This window comes from Ochotona princeps, chromosome 8 (genome assembly GCF_030435755.1).
Source record: "Ochotona princeps isolate mOchPri1 chromosome 8, mOchPri1.hap1, whole genome shotgun sequence".
Classification (NCBI taxonomy): Eukaryota; Metazoa; Chordata; class Mammalia; order Lagomorpha; family Ochotonidae; genus Ochotona; species Ochotona princeps.
The window spans coordinates 35,701,145-35,716,382 of NC_080839.1; the positions used below are offsets into that span (position 1 = coordinate 35,701,145).

Below are 15,238 nucleotides of genomic sequence, written 5' to 3' on the forward strand. Positions count from 1 at the left end.
ACTTCCCATGGCCACAATTTTCATTAAATACCTGGAAGTAGAGTTGGGGACAAATATATTTGCTATGTCATTTTATTCTTGCATTCACTACACAGTAAATCAAACACAGCTTGAGATTTCCACATTCACTCCCAAATTTTCCCTTTATCGTCTTTATAAAGTTTACAAAAACATCTTAGGCATTGTTACACAAAGGCACCTATAAAAGTGGATGCCAACTCGTTAAAAATCAATACGCAGGGGCTAAAATGAGATGACTAGGTAAATAGCACATTTTATAGCTTGTTTCACACTTTTGACTTTGTTTCTGTATGGCAGGTGGAGCACAAAAAAGGATTAATTAATTTTTCCTATACATTACAAGACCATAAAGAAATTTCCTGATGTGATCTTTGAAAAGTTTTACTTTTCACATTTAAGTACCCTAAGTACACTTGGAGTTGACTTTGTATGTGGGATGTTGTAGAAGTCAGGATTCTTTTTCTCCTATAATCATCGAAGTGGCTCAGTGCCATTTATTAAAGACAACTGCTTTTCCATTGAATTTAGTGGTACCAAAGTTTGAAAAGTAAAATAACTTTTATTATCTGATAGCATAAATATTCCAACTTCTTTATGATTATTTGGTTAATATCTTCATGTGTATTTCCACAAAAAATTAGAATCATCTTGTCAATTTTTCCTTTACAAAAATATGATGCGATTTTATTGAAATGGCACTGAATCTATGGGATTATATAGAAAAAAATTAAAATCTTCCCAAATTCAGTCTGGCAAAAAAATGCAATAAATTTTATTTATTTTCTCAATAGAATATCTATATTGATATATAGATATATAGAGAGATATGGATATATAGACATATAGATAGATATATTCTATCTATCTATTAACATCTTGTGATTTGATTGCTATCTTTAGACCTTGTCTATCCTCATTTAGAACTGTGGACTTTCTACAATGAGACCTCATATCAATAAATGATGATTACAACAGAAATCATTTCCTTCAGAACAGGTAGCTCTCACGATAGAGGGTTACTTTCTTTTGGGTGGTCATTGGTCAGCATTCACTTTCACCTCCACCGCCGGGCAAAAATGGAAGTATGAGAGGTTCCTTGCCATTTCTGAATGTCCTTTGCAAGTCCACTAAATCATTCTTAGATTCATTTCTCATCAAGTCACTGCTTTTGAACCTTCTTGGAGGAAAAGGGCCTCTTCCCTGTATGGGCCATTGCCCAGCCAGGTTGGGAGTCGGTTGTCTTGCAGAATGAGTGTGATGATTAGGCTTGCTGGGAAAGACTCCAAGCTTCACTTTTTTACCACAAAGGTGACCCTTATTGGTGGAAATCTTTGATGTTCAGCTCAAATTTTCCCCTCATTCAGTCTCACTCTATCATTTATAATTGGATTGCCTAAAAACAACACCCCTTCCTTATGGATGGAGTTCAGCATTTCAAACCTCAAAAATTCTATATTGCTCTTAGTGCTGGCTAGATCAGGTTATATGTATTTACCTTCAGATTAGTAATATAAGCATTGATGATATTTGTCTTACAGTCATCAGGTAATTCCTATTCATAGTACTTCCTGGTGGCTCAAATTTACAATGTTCACATTAGATTTTGGTTTAGATTTAGGCTTTTGGGTTCTAAAGGAAAAAGAGTCAACTGATACAGGGATGCTTGCTGCAATATTAACCAAAAGAAATAATCCAAACAAAATTACTGTATTATTGACTTACCTTGCTTAGACACTCCATGTAATTAAAATGCCGCTTTGATCCAGGAGCAGAGTTATCAAAAGCAGCCTGAAACAAAGAAAAGCAGATGTTGCTTATTCCTGTCCTTAATATCTTAGATACTATTAGATGACCTATTATAACTCTTGTCCTTCTTTATTCTTCAGAGAAGTATCAGGGGTAGAAGACTGACTTAATAGAAAAGATATTCTAACTACATGATAATACATAAAATACCTTGCCCAGGGAGGTACTGTCACAATTGCCTCAACCTTATTTCTTCCACCCCTTTCCATTTGAACTGGGGCAGTTGCCTGTCATTTGCCTGTAATCTCTCTTCCTTACTACCATAGCCACATGTTAGTCAACTTTATCACAGCTTTCCTTTACTCAACTGCCACAGCCTCCTCACCAATCTCTCTTCCTTGCCATTTTTGCCACCCAGAATGGGCTTACTGTACTATTGGTGCCCAAAGGGGATGATGTGGCCAAAGTGTGGATACTAATGGCAAGTCCTCAGAGCCTAGCTTCTTAGCTTTCCCCAAATATCCATAAGCAGTACCACCACTGGCTCTTGGGAGGATGAGGTGTTTGCTCCAAGCCCTAACTCTTACAGGTATCCCAAATTTTAGAAGAATCCATAGTCACACAAAGGATCAGTAAAAATTTAAACATAAAAAGGCAATATGCAGAAATACATGACATAATAATGTAGATAATCATGACATAGTCAATTGCATGAGAATACCCCAAACACTTTTCCTAGATTAGATGTACTAGTTCCTTAGGTCAATTAAAATAGGTATTAGTACAACAGAAAAAATCTACACTCATCCAACAAATCACACTTTCCTTAAATTGTCATCCACTCACTTAAATATCATAGATTAGGCTTATGACTTATGGTTAACTATTCACACACAACTTGAAATGTCTGTCTGGGTTTCACACTCCTACCAACAACTTGATTCTGAGTTACAAGGCATCATTTTTTATTTCATTCATTTCTGCATAAGCTAACATGAATGGATTTTGTTGATCTTAACATAGAATCTACTATGATGCACTACACTTGAATAAATGTAAATAGAAAGTATGTTCCTAAAAATCTACAAAATCTACCATATACTTATCTTTCCAGACTACTCATCTTTTCATTTAAGAAGAATGTGCTAATTGCCTGCCAAGTGTTACAAAGTTAGAATTTGGGGATACCAACGTTTGGGTCTACCTTGGGAAGGGTGGTAAAATATGAGAAGTGAAAATGAAACAGAAAATAAATGAAGAGTAGGAATCAGTTAAATCAAGAGCTTGAGGTAACATTTCCCAGAATAACAGAACAGCACACCTGAAGATTCAGAAGGAAAAGAAAGGTTGGTTTTCCAAAACACCAACAAGCAGTTGTATTACTGGAGTGCAGGCTGAAGGGAAGAGGGGAGTCAGGTCAGAGAGAGGCAGGAAAAGTCTTGGTATAAATTTACTCTATAAACTAAGAAGAGGACTTCATTCTTTGTACGCCAAAGTTCAGTGCCATTTGAACATGTGACAAATTCCAAGAGTGCTACAATAATGATACATTCTTGATATCCTACCTTAAAACCAGTTCTTTCATATCTTTGAAGCCATTCCATGTAGTTTCCTAAAAAATCTTAACTTTTTCTTGGTTTGTCTGGCTCTGGACTTTTTAACTGCTACCTACTTCTGTTGAAGTAGTATCAAGACCTCTTTGAGGCCAGCACTGGATACAGTTGCGGGATGCTGCCTGGGGAGCATGTGGGAATATCCAAAATACAAGCAGTGCGTATACAGTAAAGGACCTGAATCCATTTTCCCTATTTCCTTACCATATCCACACAAAGAAATCAAGGAAGAAAATTCTTCAAGGTGATTATGACTCAGACAAAGCTCAGAAGCTCTATTCTGTGCTTTAATATTACCCATTCACTTATTTTTTTTCAGTAAGTGTGAACTGTGCACCCATTATATGCCAAGGATTTTATTAAATGCAGGCAAAGTGTGATGAGAAAAACAGGTCATTCTTAACAATCTCCTTAATCAAGTTTATGTTCTGAAACTAGAGGAAAATATTAACCAATAATCACAAAAATAAATATTCACTAACATTCTTGTTAGTGAGTAATGTTATGAAGACGAAGTGTAGAGACTACTCAGAGAATATCTTAATGGCTACAGGGAGAATAGTTTTCTCAGCTTTCCCAAGTGCTCCCAGCCTTTAGATTCTAAACAATGGCCCTTTGGATTCTGACTATTGCCCTTGACAGCACCAACTAATTTTGTAAACATAAGGCGGTTTTCCTAAAGCCACTTTGTACAATCTCCCCATTTCCTTTCTGTCGATGTTTGAGTGATGACTCATGTAGACTTCTATAAAGACAGAGAATCCTTACCTCATATAGGGTATTTTCTCTGGGGAAAAAATGCCTACTCTAGATGACCTTGCATTTATTCTGTATTTACTAGACTCATTCAGATTTACTCTTACTGGCCAAATACCCATCCGGAGGCATTAATTCACATGGGACAAGAAATTGGCATTTACAATATTCTCTTGCTACTATGAAAAGGATAGAGTCAGGGACAGTGCTACAACACCAGCACCCTATGTGGATGTTGGTTCAAGTTCTGGCTGCTCGACACATGATATAGTTCCCTCCTAGAGTTCCTGAAGAAACAGTGGAAAGATGGCCCAAGTACTTGGGCCGCTGCATCTATGTGGGAAATTGGCAAGAAGCTCCTGACTCCTGCCTTCATGTGGTGCAGTCCTGGCCACTGCAACTTTCTGGATAGTGAGCCAACCAATAGAGAAATATCTACTTCTCTTTCCTTCCCTCCCTTTCACTATCTCTGTCTTTCAAATAAAATAAAATAAATCTTTAAAAAGAAAAGGACAAAGTAAGAAAACAGGTGATTCTAACAGAGCTGCCAAGGTTAAAAGGATTTCCATTGTTTGAAATAACACACACTTACTCAAAATAATTTAAAAGATAATACTGTATGTTCAGTTACTACAAAAAGGTAGTTCAGGTTAGAACTTAGAACCAGCTGTTTAATTCCCGCTTTGAATATTAGGTTGTTCTAAATTCTTTTCCCAAACCTACTTTCCTTTCTTCCTCTTCCTACTACATTTCATTTGGTCTCTGTGGTCTTTTGTTACCACCTATTAGTCTCCTCATGGCCTAAGTTATTCTCCTTCTGTCCCAAAAATTAAAAAGAAAAATCTGTTTACACATTGCTTTAGCAGATAAACTAGGGAAAAAAAACAGAAAATACTGAATAAATATACTGAATAATACGTAAAAAGTATAAAATTAAACTTGTAGAAGCCAAAATTAAACGCCTAAACTTTAAGAAATAAAACAAAAAAGTTAAATTTTGATGGGAAATTTCAATATTTCATGAGAATATGAAAAGTCAAACTTTCAGAAAAAATTGAAGTAACAGAAATAATGTTCTTTAGAAGATCCAAAGTATTTTTCACTAAAATGTGCTAAAATTGCTGTGGAGGCTAAACTGATCAATAAATGAAATGCTCGGCATAAAAATTAAATGAAAAAAGAATTGATTTTGATTAAATAATTTCAATAACATGACCATCAGAATAGAAAAAAAAGTCAAAATGGCTTAGCTGGATCTTATAGAAAATTGATCAATGAATTAAATTTTCTAGATGGGATGTGCTCTTTAAAACCTCTTTCTAACAAAATTTAATCAATGCTGACAAAATTCTGATTTGAATGTACTTATGCAAAGTGGTAGGATCTCAATGTCCTCAGGGGCAAAGCAGTAGAGTTAGCATGTCGGTGTCAAGTGTCCTGCATTGTTCCATGAACTGACTTAGAGCTGATGTAAGAAGTTTAGTTCATGGCAGCAATACTTTTAACCTTAACATACTAAAGAAAACCACATGGTCTAATCGGGAATGGGCCGTTGTATTAGATCGTAGGCAGTAGGGACCTGCTAATTTAATGACCTAGTGACCCAAGACAGGTGACAGAAACAGCTGAGCAGTTAAATCTACCTTTCTTTTATTTGGGAATATTTCTTCTTTCCATCCACATGCAGGGGTATTTGTCTTACTCACTATCGACTCCTTGGCATCAACACTGTTCCAGGCACTAACATTTTCTAGAAAAACATTAAATATATTAGCTCACTACAAACCTACTGCTCTATTTTCAAGATGCAAACTACCTTACCTTGAAAATGTATAAGAATAAACAATCTAGATTCAATTCTAATACTACTGCTTGCTAAGACTGGGCCAAGGACTGGCCATTTAATCTTTGTTTCAGTAACCTTAGCTATATGTGGAAATACAAATCAATATTCAATATGTTTAATTGAAGAGTATTAAGTTAGAAAGTCTACATAAAGTACAAGGTAATGTGTCTGGCCCTTAGTGGGAGCTGACCATTTATCAATTAATATTAGTATCAATACTTTTATCATCTTTGAATAAAACTGACAAGAAAAGTTATCAGGTTTTCATAACATTCTCTGTTTATGCTAAAGATACAGTAACATCTAAGGAAATATATCTCATTTGGCATTACAAATAGTCATTTTCTCAGTGACCGGTAGTAACCTCTTAAAAATATTAAGGGGTCAATATGGGTTCTGCTCAAGCTCTTTAAGACTGTGTAGCTTTCACTAATTTTTAATAGTAATAGGTGTTACTTATAACGGTGATCATGAGAAACGATAAAATAGTGAAGTCTCTATGAAACAGCAGTACAATGAATAGGTTTTTATGTGTTGTCATTACTTGAGACATTGTCATTTTTGTGTGATTGAAGACACAATGAGCAAATAAGCTCATTAGGACCAGAAGTTCTTACTCTGATTCCTAATGTCTCTCCTCACTGTTAGTGACCTTGACAACTCTGTAATTTTGACTACTTCAGCTAACCTGTAACACAGAGGAAGCAACTTCTCTGTTACAGAATCTCCTTGGGATTCTGAGGTTTGGGTTGAGCTGGCCACAGAGGATGAGAACCAGGAGACCCTCATGTGCAAATGCTGCAAAAGAAAATGAGAGCCAACAAACTGCCATGCCACGCTTGCAGCTTTTCAGAGATTGCATCTTGTAAAAGTACCTCCTAAAGAAAGTATCTACAAATCAACTACTATTTTGAGTTCTAAGGAGGAAATTCTTGGTGATATTTATCATTATAGTAATGTTCAAGACCACAGAGAGAACAAAATGATGAAGTTAATGCTAGTAAGAAGGCGAAAGCGCCCGTATGTAAGTTAAGATGCTTAAATTCATGTTGCCTTGCTTCATTCTCACAACACTGTGTGACATTTACAGGTTATAGAGGATGCCACAAAGTTTGGAAAGGTTCAGCAACTTCTCCAAGGTGATGCAGTTAGAATACCACAAACCTATTGGTTTCAATACCTGTTTTTATCTGATATCGGAACATTTCATCATCTTTTCAGGTGGACTGCCTAGTGGAATGCTCATGTAGCTATGATCACTGAAGCCTAGCTTAACCTAGCCATTCCTCCTGTAGAAACATTTTCCTATTATGTATAAGCCAGGCAAGACTAGGAGCCCGGCTGTGGCAGCTCCGTCACACTCCTCTGTTCTTTTCAAACTCCGCAGTGGGTATAAACCTGTTGTGCTTTACCAGATTACACTTCAGTGCAAAAGGGTGTGCAAGGGCCTACTGGTCAGAGCCAATGCCGTTAGTCGGTGGGCACAGGAGTGCATTATTCCATCCTCCTGACCTCTCATCCATGTACACAAGGTGGAGGCAACTGGCTTTATCAATACAAAGTAGGATATATGCCATATTCTTCAGTTTCCTTACATGTGTAAAACAGCACCAAATCTTATTTGCAGGAGTTGCCAAGTGTTAAGTTTCTGGGCTGTCAACAGACTCCATTGGGCAAGAGTTCCTTCCATGTTGTGGGTCTGTCACCCTGATATCTTAGAGACGATAACCTTCCTAAATGACTCAGGCTACATCAGTGTGCTCCACTGCAGATAGCCAGCTAAAATTTCTCTTCTAATAACCCCATATGGACTTGCTGAACTTTTTCAGCACTAATATAGTGGTAAATGCAAATGTCTTCATTTCCCAGCTCTCTCTCTCTCTTCCCTTAGACTGTAAAGGTGTTCTGTTTTGGCAGAAAAAGTTCACATTCCCATCACAAAACAGGGTGAGGGTCAGGGTCTCCATATCAATGGTAAAACTATGAACAAAAGAATTTGGGAAAACACCATCATGGGAGCTTTGCCCACTGCAATAATTTGCCCTTTCACTGGCAAGGGTAAAAACCACAGCCCGAAAGATATTGCACTGTTTTCTGCTTCTCATACAGACTGCTTTTGCAAGTGAAGAAAATGTTGACCAAGGAAAATGAAAGGAAAGACTGCCTCATTTTTTACTAACACAAAATGCATTGCATTGTTCTGATTGAAGCAACATGTTTCTGAGGGTGGAGCAGTGTGGTAATAAAGCAACTATTTTTGTGACTTGGCATTACCTCTGGGCCTTCTCACATCACCTATGTGGACAGTTGCAACACAATAAGGAATACTATAGTTTTATTGTTACACAACCTCCTCTTTACACTCTGACCTGAACCCACACAATGACACTGTGTCTTACAGGCCACAATATAATTACAGTTCAGGGGACATAAAGGCTGCTAAAGAGGGGAACATGGTGGTTTGCAAAAGCAAACTTTGATATGAGCTGAACACAGATAGATACTTTAAGACTTATTTTGGGAAATAAAGAAATGGGGGAATCCTTGTATCTTATTACATCACAGATTTAGGATGAGGGTCTTAGGGGACCCATGGGCAGAAAGTAAAATGATGGAATGCCTGACCTGTGCAGTGGGATCTGGGCTTTCAGCAAGTTCACATGACTGCAATGAGGTGTGCAGAAGCAAAATAGGCATTTCTTTCAAGGAATCTAAACTCAGAGTAGCAATTCTTGGTTATTTCAATTAACATTTCCTTAACTTTGGGGTACCCACTACTCTTTCTCAATACAAGTTAAACTTCCCATAACCATTCTGATATGCGTGAAGATAGAAATTGTGCCTGAAATCACATCTGGTCCTTCAAGAATGTTCTTCTCCCAAAAATTTTCTGTTAAGTTGTCACCAAGAAATCATCAACCTTCTTTTTCATTTTGTCCTTGGTCATGCACTAAGGGCGACTTAATGGATTTCCATTGTGTGCCTGCTGGTGTTGGTAACAAGAAAAGCAAACATGGCTTATACCTATCCTGGTTTGGAATTGCCAGCTGCTTACAGCCTTTCCTAAACACAACTTTAGTGAAAAGCACAGATCAACTGTAACTGTTCTCTTCCTCCTGGATTTTCTTTAGGAAAGACCTGGGAGAGATTCCTGTCTGGTATGAAGAGAACCAAGAACAACTGTCTTTAACAACTAGCTCGCATTAATATCACAGACACTCTGAACCAGGTAAGTAACTAATTTTCCCTTTCTCATCACAGAGGCAAATGCTGGCCCCCCCGAAGCTGGCAGAAAGGTCATTCTGGTTTGAGTTTTCTAAATCTTATACAAAAACAATGTTATTTTCCTTTATTATGCATCCTTTATTTTCATTTCCTTCCTTCTCTATGTATTAAAATTAATTTCGCTGTTATATTTTGTGTATCCTTGAAGCTCACTTAGGTTTCTAAAACATAGTAGAGCTTGAATAAATAAACAAAAAATAATTGGTTCCCCATTACTTTATACCTTACACAAAGGCTGTTTCGCACGGGATGGTGAAAGCAAAAATAATCAAGTGACAAGGACAACAAACAGATGAGATTCTCAGGAGCTGTTCATGCAGACTCAGAGCAACAGATGCTCCATGAGGCCATCACATCACACGGAGTGGAACCAGCACCCATTTGGGGAAAGCATTTTGATGTTTTCAGATTTTAAAACAAAGGTAATTAAGTAATCTTCAGATCTGAAATCTGAACACTTTCATGTATATTCTATCTACTCAGTCCAGCTTTTGTTGTTCATTGACTTTTTGGTTAGAAATATTATAGCCTCCCTCCCTTTTTCTTAAAGAAAACTCATAATAAAACAATTAATTATTAGTTCACAAACTAAGCAATAGAAACTTGTAGAAATATTTACTCAAGTGTGTATTGAGCACATATATGTACTAGGCCCAGAGATAAAGTATTAAGCAAATAATTCCTTGGTTTTAATTTTTTAAAATTTATTGATTGAGAGTCACTTATGCAGAAAGAAAGAGAACTGTTATCCACTGACTCATTCCCTACATAGACTCAATGGTCAGGGATTGAAGCCAGAAGCTGGAAACCCAATCCAGGTCTCTCCCATTGGGGAAAGGAATTCAACTCCTTCATGCTTCCAAGGGTATGGATAAGCAGAAAGCTGGTTAAAGACAAAACTTAGAATATTTGTGTATATTGTCAATGTTAACCTAAAAAATCCAAGCTTATCTTTAGCAAAAAATTATAATTATGTGAATTTAAAATATGGCTGTGGATATGATTGCTCTGAAAAAAATAGATTATAATTCTGATTTAAGGGAAAAGATAAATTCTAAAAGGTATGGCACATTCAACAAGACATATGTAAGACCTCGGGAGGGATGTTATTTAATTTTTCCACAAAACAGATTTAATTAAATGAAAATCTATACTATGTTTATGGATTTATGGATACTTAGTTAGAGAAGATACAAATACATCACAGAGCACAAAAAAGTCAATATGAGTCCAATTAAAATTAAAATAGGTCATTTTTTGAAGCATGACAAATTAATCCTAAAATTTATGTGCAATAGCAGACAGTAACAAGTTAAGACAATTATTTTTAAAAGGTACAAAATATCTGAACTATTTTAACATAGCATTAATACAAATTACACAATTTTATTACATGCTTTTATGTGTCAAACACGCTACCCAATGCATAGAAGCATTTATGAGCATTGTGCTCATAACAGCCATTACTTAGTGCAATGGACTGAATTCACATGTTGAAACCTAAGGTTCATTGTGATGGCGGTAAGACAGCAGGCCTCTGGAAGGTGATGGTGCCATTGGATGGAGTCCACATGATTGATACTAGTGATTGAGTGATCTCATGGAAGAGAAGTCCCCCAGTCCCGACAGTTGTCCTTTCCCCTTCTGCTGTCTGAGCAGAAGGGGAAAGAACGCTCTCTGTGACCCAGGATGCAGGCCCTCACTGGATTTTGAACCTGGCCAAAACTTTCATTGAGTGTGCTAGCATCCATATATTGACAAATAAATTTCACAGAAAATAGAGAAAATAAAAATGTTCTGAGGATCATACACCAGGTGATGTTACAGACCAAGTTCAAACACAGGCGTCTGAGTTTTAGAACATTACGTAAGATAAAATCTTGATGGTCTCAGAATAAGGATTAATTTTTCAAGATGTAATACATTCTGAAGACTGTTAAATTTGAATATTCAATTAAACTATTTCTGTACGGTAAAATATATTATGAAATGTTTTTAAAATAAACAGCAAAATGCATAGTATTATTTGTAATGTTTGCCTAACTTGATAGACAGCATACAAAAACATTTCACAAATCCTCATGTAAGAACACACACAAAATGCTTACGGTGCTGCTTGAGACACCTGCATCACACACCTGAGTTCAAGCCCCAGGTCCTGATTCCAGATTCCTGCTCAAATGTATCCTGAGAGGCTACAGGTGACAACACAGAAAGTTGGATTGCTGCCACCCACATGGGAAACCTGTATAAAATGCATAAAATCATGCATATAGCATGTAAATCTGTCACTTGTATGACATGCACAACTATGTTGTGCTTAAGGAATCATACATATATTTATAAAATAGAAAATAAAGCATGGACAGCTTAAAATCAACTCAAGAAAATCATGATCTCCAGGAGCAGGAGATTGGAATAGGACAAGGGGTTCAAATGCCTTAGAAATGTCTATTTAACATAAAGATATGAAGTAAATAACAGAAAATGTTGACTCAGTGAAGCTGGCCTGTGAGTAACACACGTGCATATTATATTATTCGGGGTGATTTTCAGTTTACTCGAATTATTTCATAATATAAAACAAATTGCGCCAAAGATAAATATAGACTATGAATGGAAATGCTTATATTTAAGGTAAATGCATTTTGTGTCCTTTATTAAATAAAAAAGTAAGCATACTACATTATCAGAGGGTAAATGGTGCCACCTTTATTGAAGATTTTTCTCCAGTTATTCCATAAACGATATACATTTATCTACATAGAAATCATTCAGAAAATAATTCAAGCTAAATAATTTTTTAAATTTACTGATAAGAATTGTTCTATTTTGGGGCCAGTGTGATGGCTCAGTGGTTCTAAATCCTCACCTTGCATTTGCCGGGATCCCATATGGGTGCTAGTTCATGTCCTTGCTGTCCCACTTCCCATCCAGCTCCCTGCTTGCAGCCTGGGAAAGCAGTGGAGGACGGCCCAGAGTCTTGGGATCCTGCTCTCACCTGAGAGACCTGGAAGAGGCTCCTGCTTTGGATCAGCTCAGCTCTGGCCATTGTGGACACTTGGGGAAAGAACCAGCAGATGGAAGATCTTTCTGCCTTTCCTTCTCTCTGTAAATCTGTCTTTCCAATAAAAAATAAAGAAATCTTTGGGAAAAAATGATTCCAAATTAATTAACTAATGCAAAAAATTATTTGTTCTCCTTAAAATGTTGACTAGAATTACAATACCGGGACTGGCAGGATAGCGTAGTGGTTAAAGTCCTCACCTTGCACGCACTGGGATCCCATATGGGCGCCGGTTCTAATCCCGGCGGCCCTGCTTCCCATCCAGCTCTCTGTTTGTGGCCTGGGAAAGCAGTTGAGGATGGCCCAAAGCCTTGGGACCCTGCACCTGTGTGGGAGACCTGGAGGAAGTTCCCGGCTCCTGGCTTCGGACTGGCGCAGCTCTGGCCATTGTGGCCACTTGGGGAGTGAATCATCGGACAGAAGATCTTCCTCTCTGTCTCTTCTCCTCTCTACATACCTGCCTTTCCAATAATAATAAATAAATCTTTCAAAAAAAGAATTATAATACCGATAATGTTTCTAATTTTTAGATCTATTTGAAAGGAAAAGAGAGACAGAGGTAGCTCCCATCTGCAGGTACACTCCTAAATGCCCACGATTGCTGAGGCTGGGCAAGAGTTAAAGCTGAGAGCCAGGAATGCAATCCAGGTCATCACATGGGAGCCAGGAGCTCAACTACTTGGGCCATCACTTCTGCCTACTTGGGGTCTGAATTGGTAGTAAGCTGGAGTCAGAGATCAGGGCCAGGAATCAAACCCAGGTACTTCTGATGTGGGTGATAGGTGTCTGTAAGCACCTAATGTTGAGATTTTTTTTAACTTCCTTTTTTATTTATATAAAATGAACATATTTCATGTCGTATCATATTACATGTAACTATACCATTTCATACACACATATTTTAGACATACATATCATGTCATATTACATATAACTGTACACATTACAGCTTTAAGACATTTATTTCATAACCTCCCTCCTGCAAAACTTCCTCCTTTCTTTTTTTACTTTTGATTTTTGACATGGCATATATTTAGTTTATTTAATAATCACACACTCAATCCTCCATTAAATAAGGAATTCAATAAGTAGTATGTAGAAAGACCACTGTTCCTCAGGGTATAGACAAGGGCTATGAACAGTAATCAAAACACAGGATGTCATTTCACTAGCATGTGTTACCTTTTTTTTTGTAGTCTATATATTAGCTAGCACAGGTAGGAGAAAACCCGGTTTTGCTTTTGGTTTAATTTTGCTTTAAAGTTCTATTGATTTACTGTAAAGGCAGAGTGGGTGCAGGGAGACAGAAAAAGAGAGAGAGGGAGACTGAAAATCTTCTATCCACTGGTTCATTCCCCAAATGTCTGTTTAGGGTGGGCCTCAAGCCAAAGCCCAAATTCTGAAAGCCCGTGGGTATCTCACATGGGTGGCAGGAGCTCTAGGACTCAGACCATCTTCTGCTGCTGCTTTCTCCAGTTCTTTAACAGGGAACTGACTCAGAAGCAGGGCAGTCATGACTTTAAGCAGAGCTCATATGGAAGACTAGCACTGCATGAAGTTTAATCTACTGTCTCACAATACCAGCTCTTAGATAATTTTTAAGGTAATATTGCTGGAAGGTTTTTTTTTTCTTTTTCTCACCTATAGTAGGACATAGTGAATTCTTGGAAGTCATTCTCTCTCTCTCTCTTTCTCTCTCTCTCTCTCTCTCTCTCTCTAGATATATATATATATACATACACACACACACACATATATATATATATATATATATATATATGTTAAGAATGACTACATGACAAGGCCAAAACAAGCGTGCTTTCTTGGGGCTTTCATTTTATTGAGGGAAAGAAAGCAATTAACAGGTAGATAAATAAATATCAATTAGTGATAAGTGCTATGAAAATAAATTAAGTGAAACCATGCAATGGAGGTAATTTAGATGTGTAGTTAGGAGAGAACTCTCTTGGGAGGTGAGGTCTGAAAGATAAGGAATATAAACATGCAGAAGTCAGGCCCCCAAATTCTCCAGCTACTCCCTTAGAGCCGGAATATGCACTTAGTCATAGAAAAATCCTGATGTCCTCACATCATTGAATTAAATGTATCCTTTTAAGATTTTTCTTTGCAAAACAAACATATGAATGAAGATTTACAGCTTGACTAGAATTTCTGGCTACCTGACAAGGATTCCAGAACAACATCGTTGCCTTAAGATGTTAAATGGGGGGACCTAACGGCTAAGACTCAGGAAGGGCCTCAAAGTCCATGGGATGGAAGTTTCTGAGCCTGTGAGGCAACTGAAAAATGGTCGAACCACCACATGTCTTCCGATCCCTTAAACACACCCTCTCTGACCAAATTTGCTGCCTTAATGTTGTTCTCTCCACTTACGATACCCTGCTATTGCTTGCTGTCTGCCATCTCCACAAGTGTGAGAGTTTTTGCAGTTTTTCTCATTTTTCTCACCAATACAGTACCATACCTGTGCATAGCAGGTAACACAATAAATGCTTATTGATTGAGTGAATGAATGTTAAAGCATTGAATACCAAGGGTCTCTCTATAGTGCCTTGCACCTCACCTCCATTGTTAAGTTATATATTATTTTTCCTCTTGATCATAAGCAATTCTAGGTCAGCAACTACGCTTTGTGGCACTTCTGTATTCTCCCCCAGCATGTCTAACCTAATGCGAGACATACTCGGGGTCTCAAAAAACAGTAATTGTTCACATGATTGCTTTTTAAGGTGTGCTGCCTAAATACAGGGGAACATAGAGAATCTGAGGACTTATTGTCCTCACAAATCTGTAACAAGTGACAAAGACATGGTCATATATAAGTGAAAGAATAAAAGAAAGCATTTCATTTAATACTTGCAGTCAATACACAAAGAGAGAAGT

At 37.2% G+C, this 15,238-nt stretch overlaps 1 long non-coding RNA gene across 1 annotated transcript in view; it reads right to left on the reverse strand.

The window, feature by feature from the left end:
* The window catches only part of LOC131480926 (uncharacterized), a 463,849-nt gene that overhangs the window by 211,906 nt on the left and 236,705 nt on the right, over positions 1–15,238 (reverse strand). Inside the window, exon 2 of the long non-coding RNA XR_009245891.1 lies at positions 1,744–1,809. This is a non-coding gene — a long non-coding RNA (uncharacterized LOC131480926). The remainder of the gene's footprint in view (positions 1–1,743; positions 1,810–15,238) is intronic.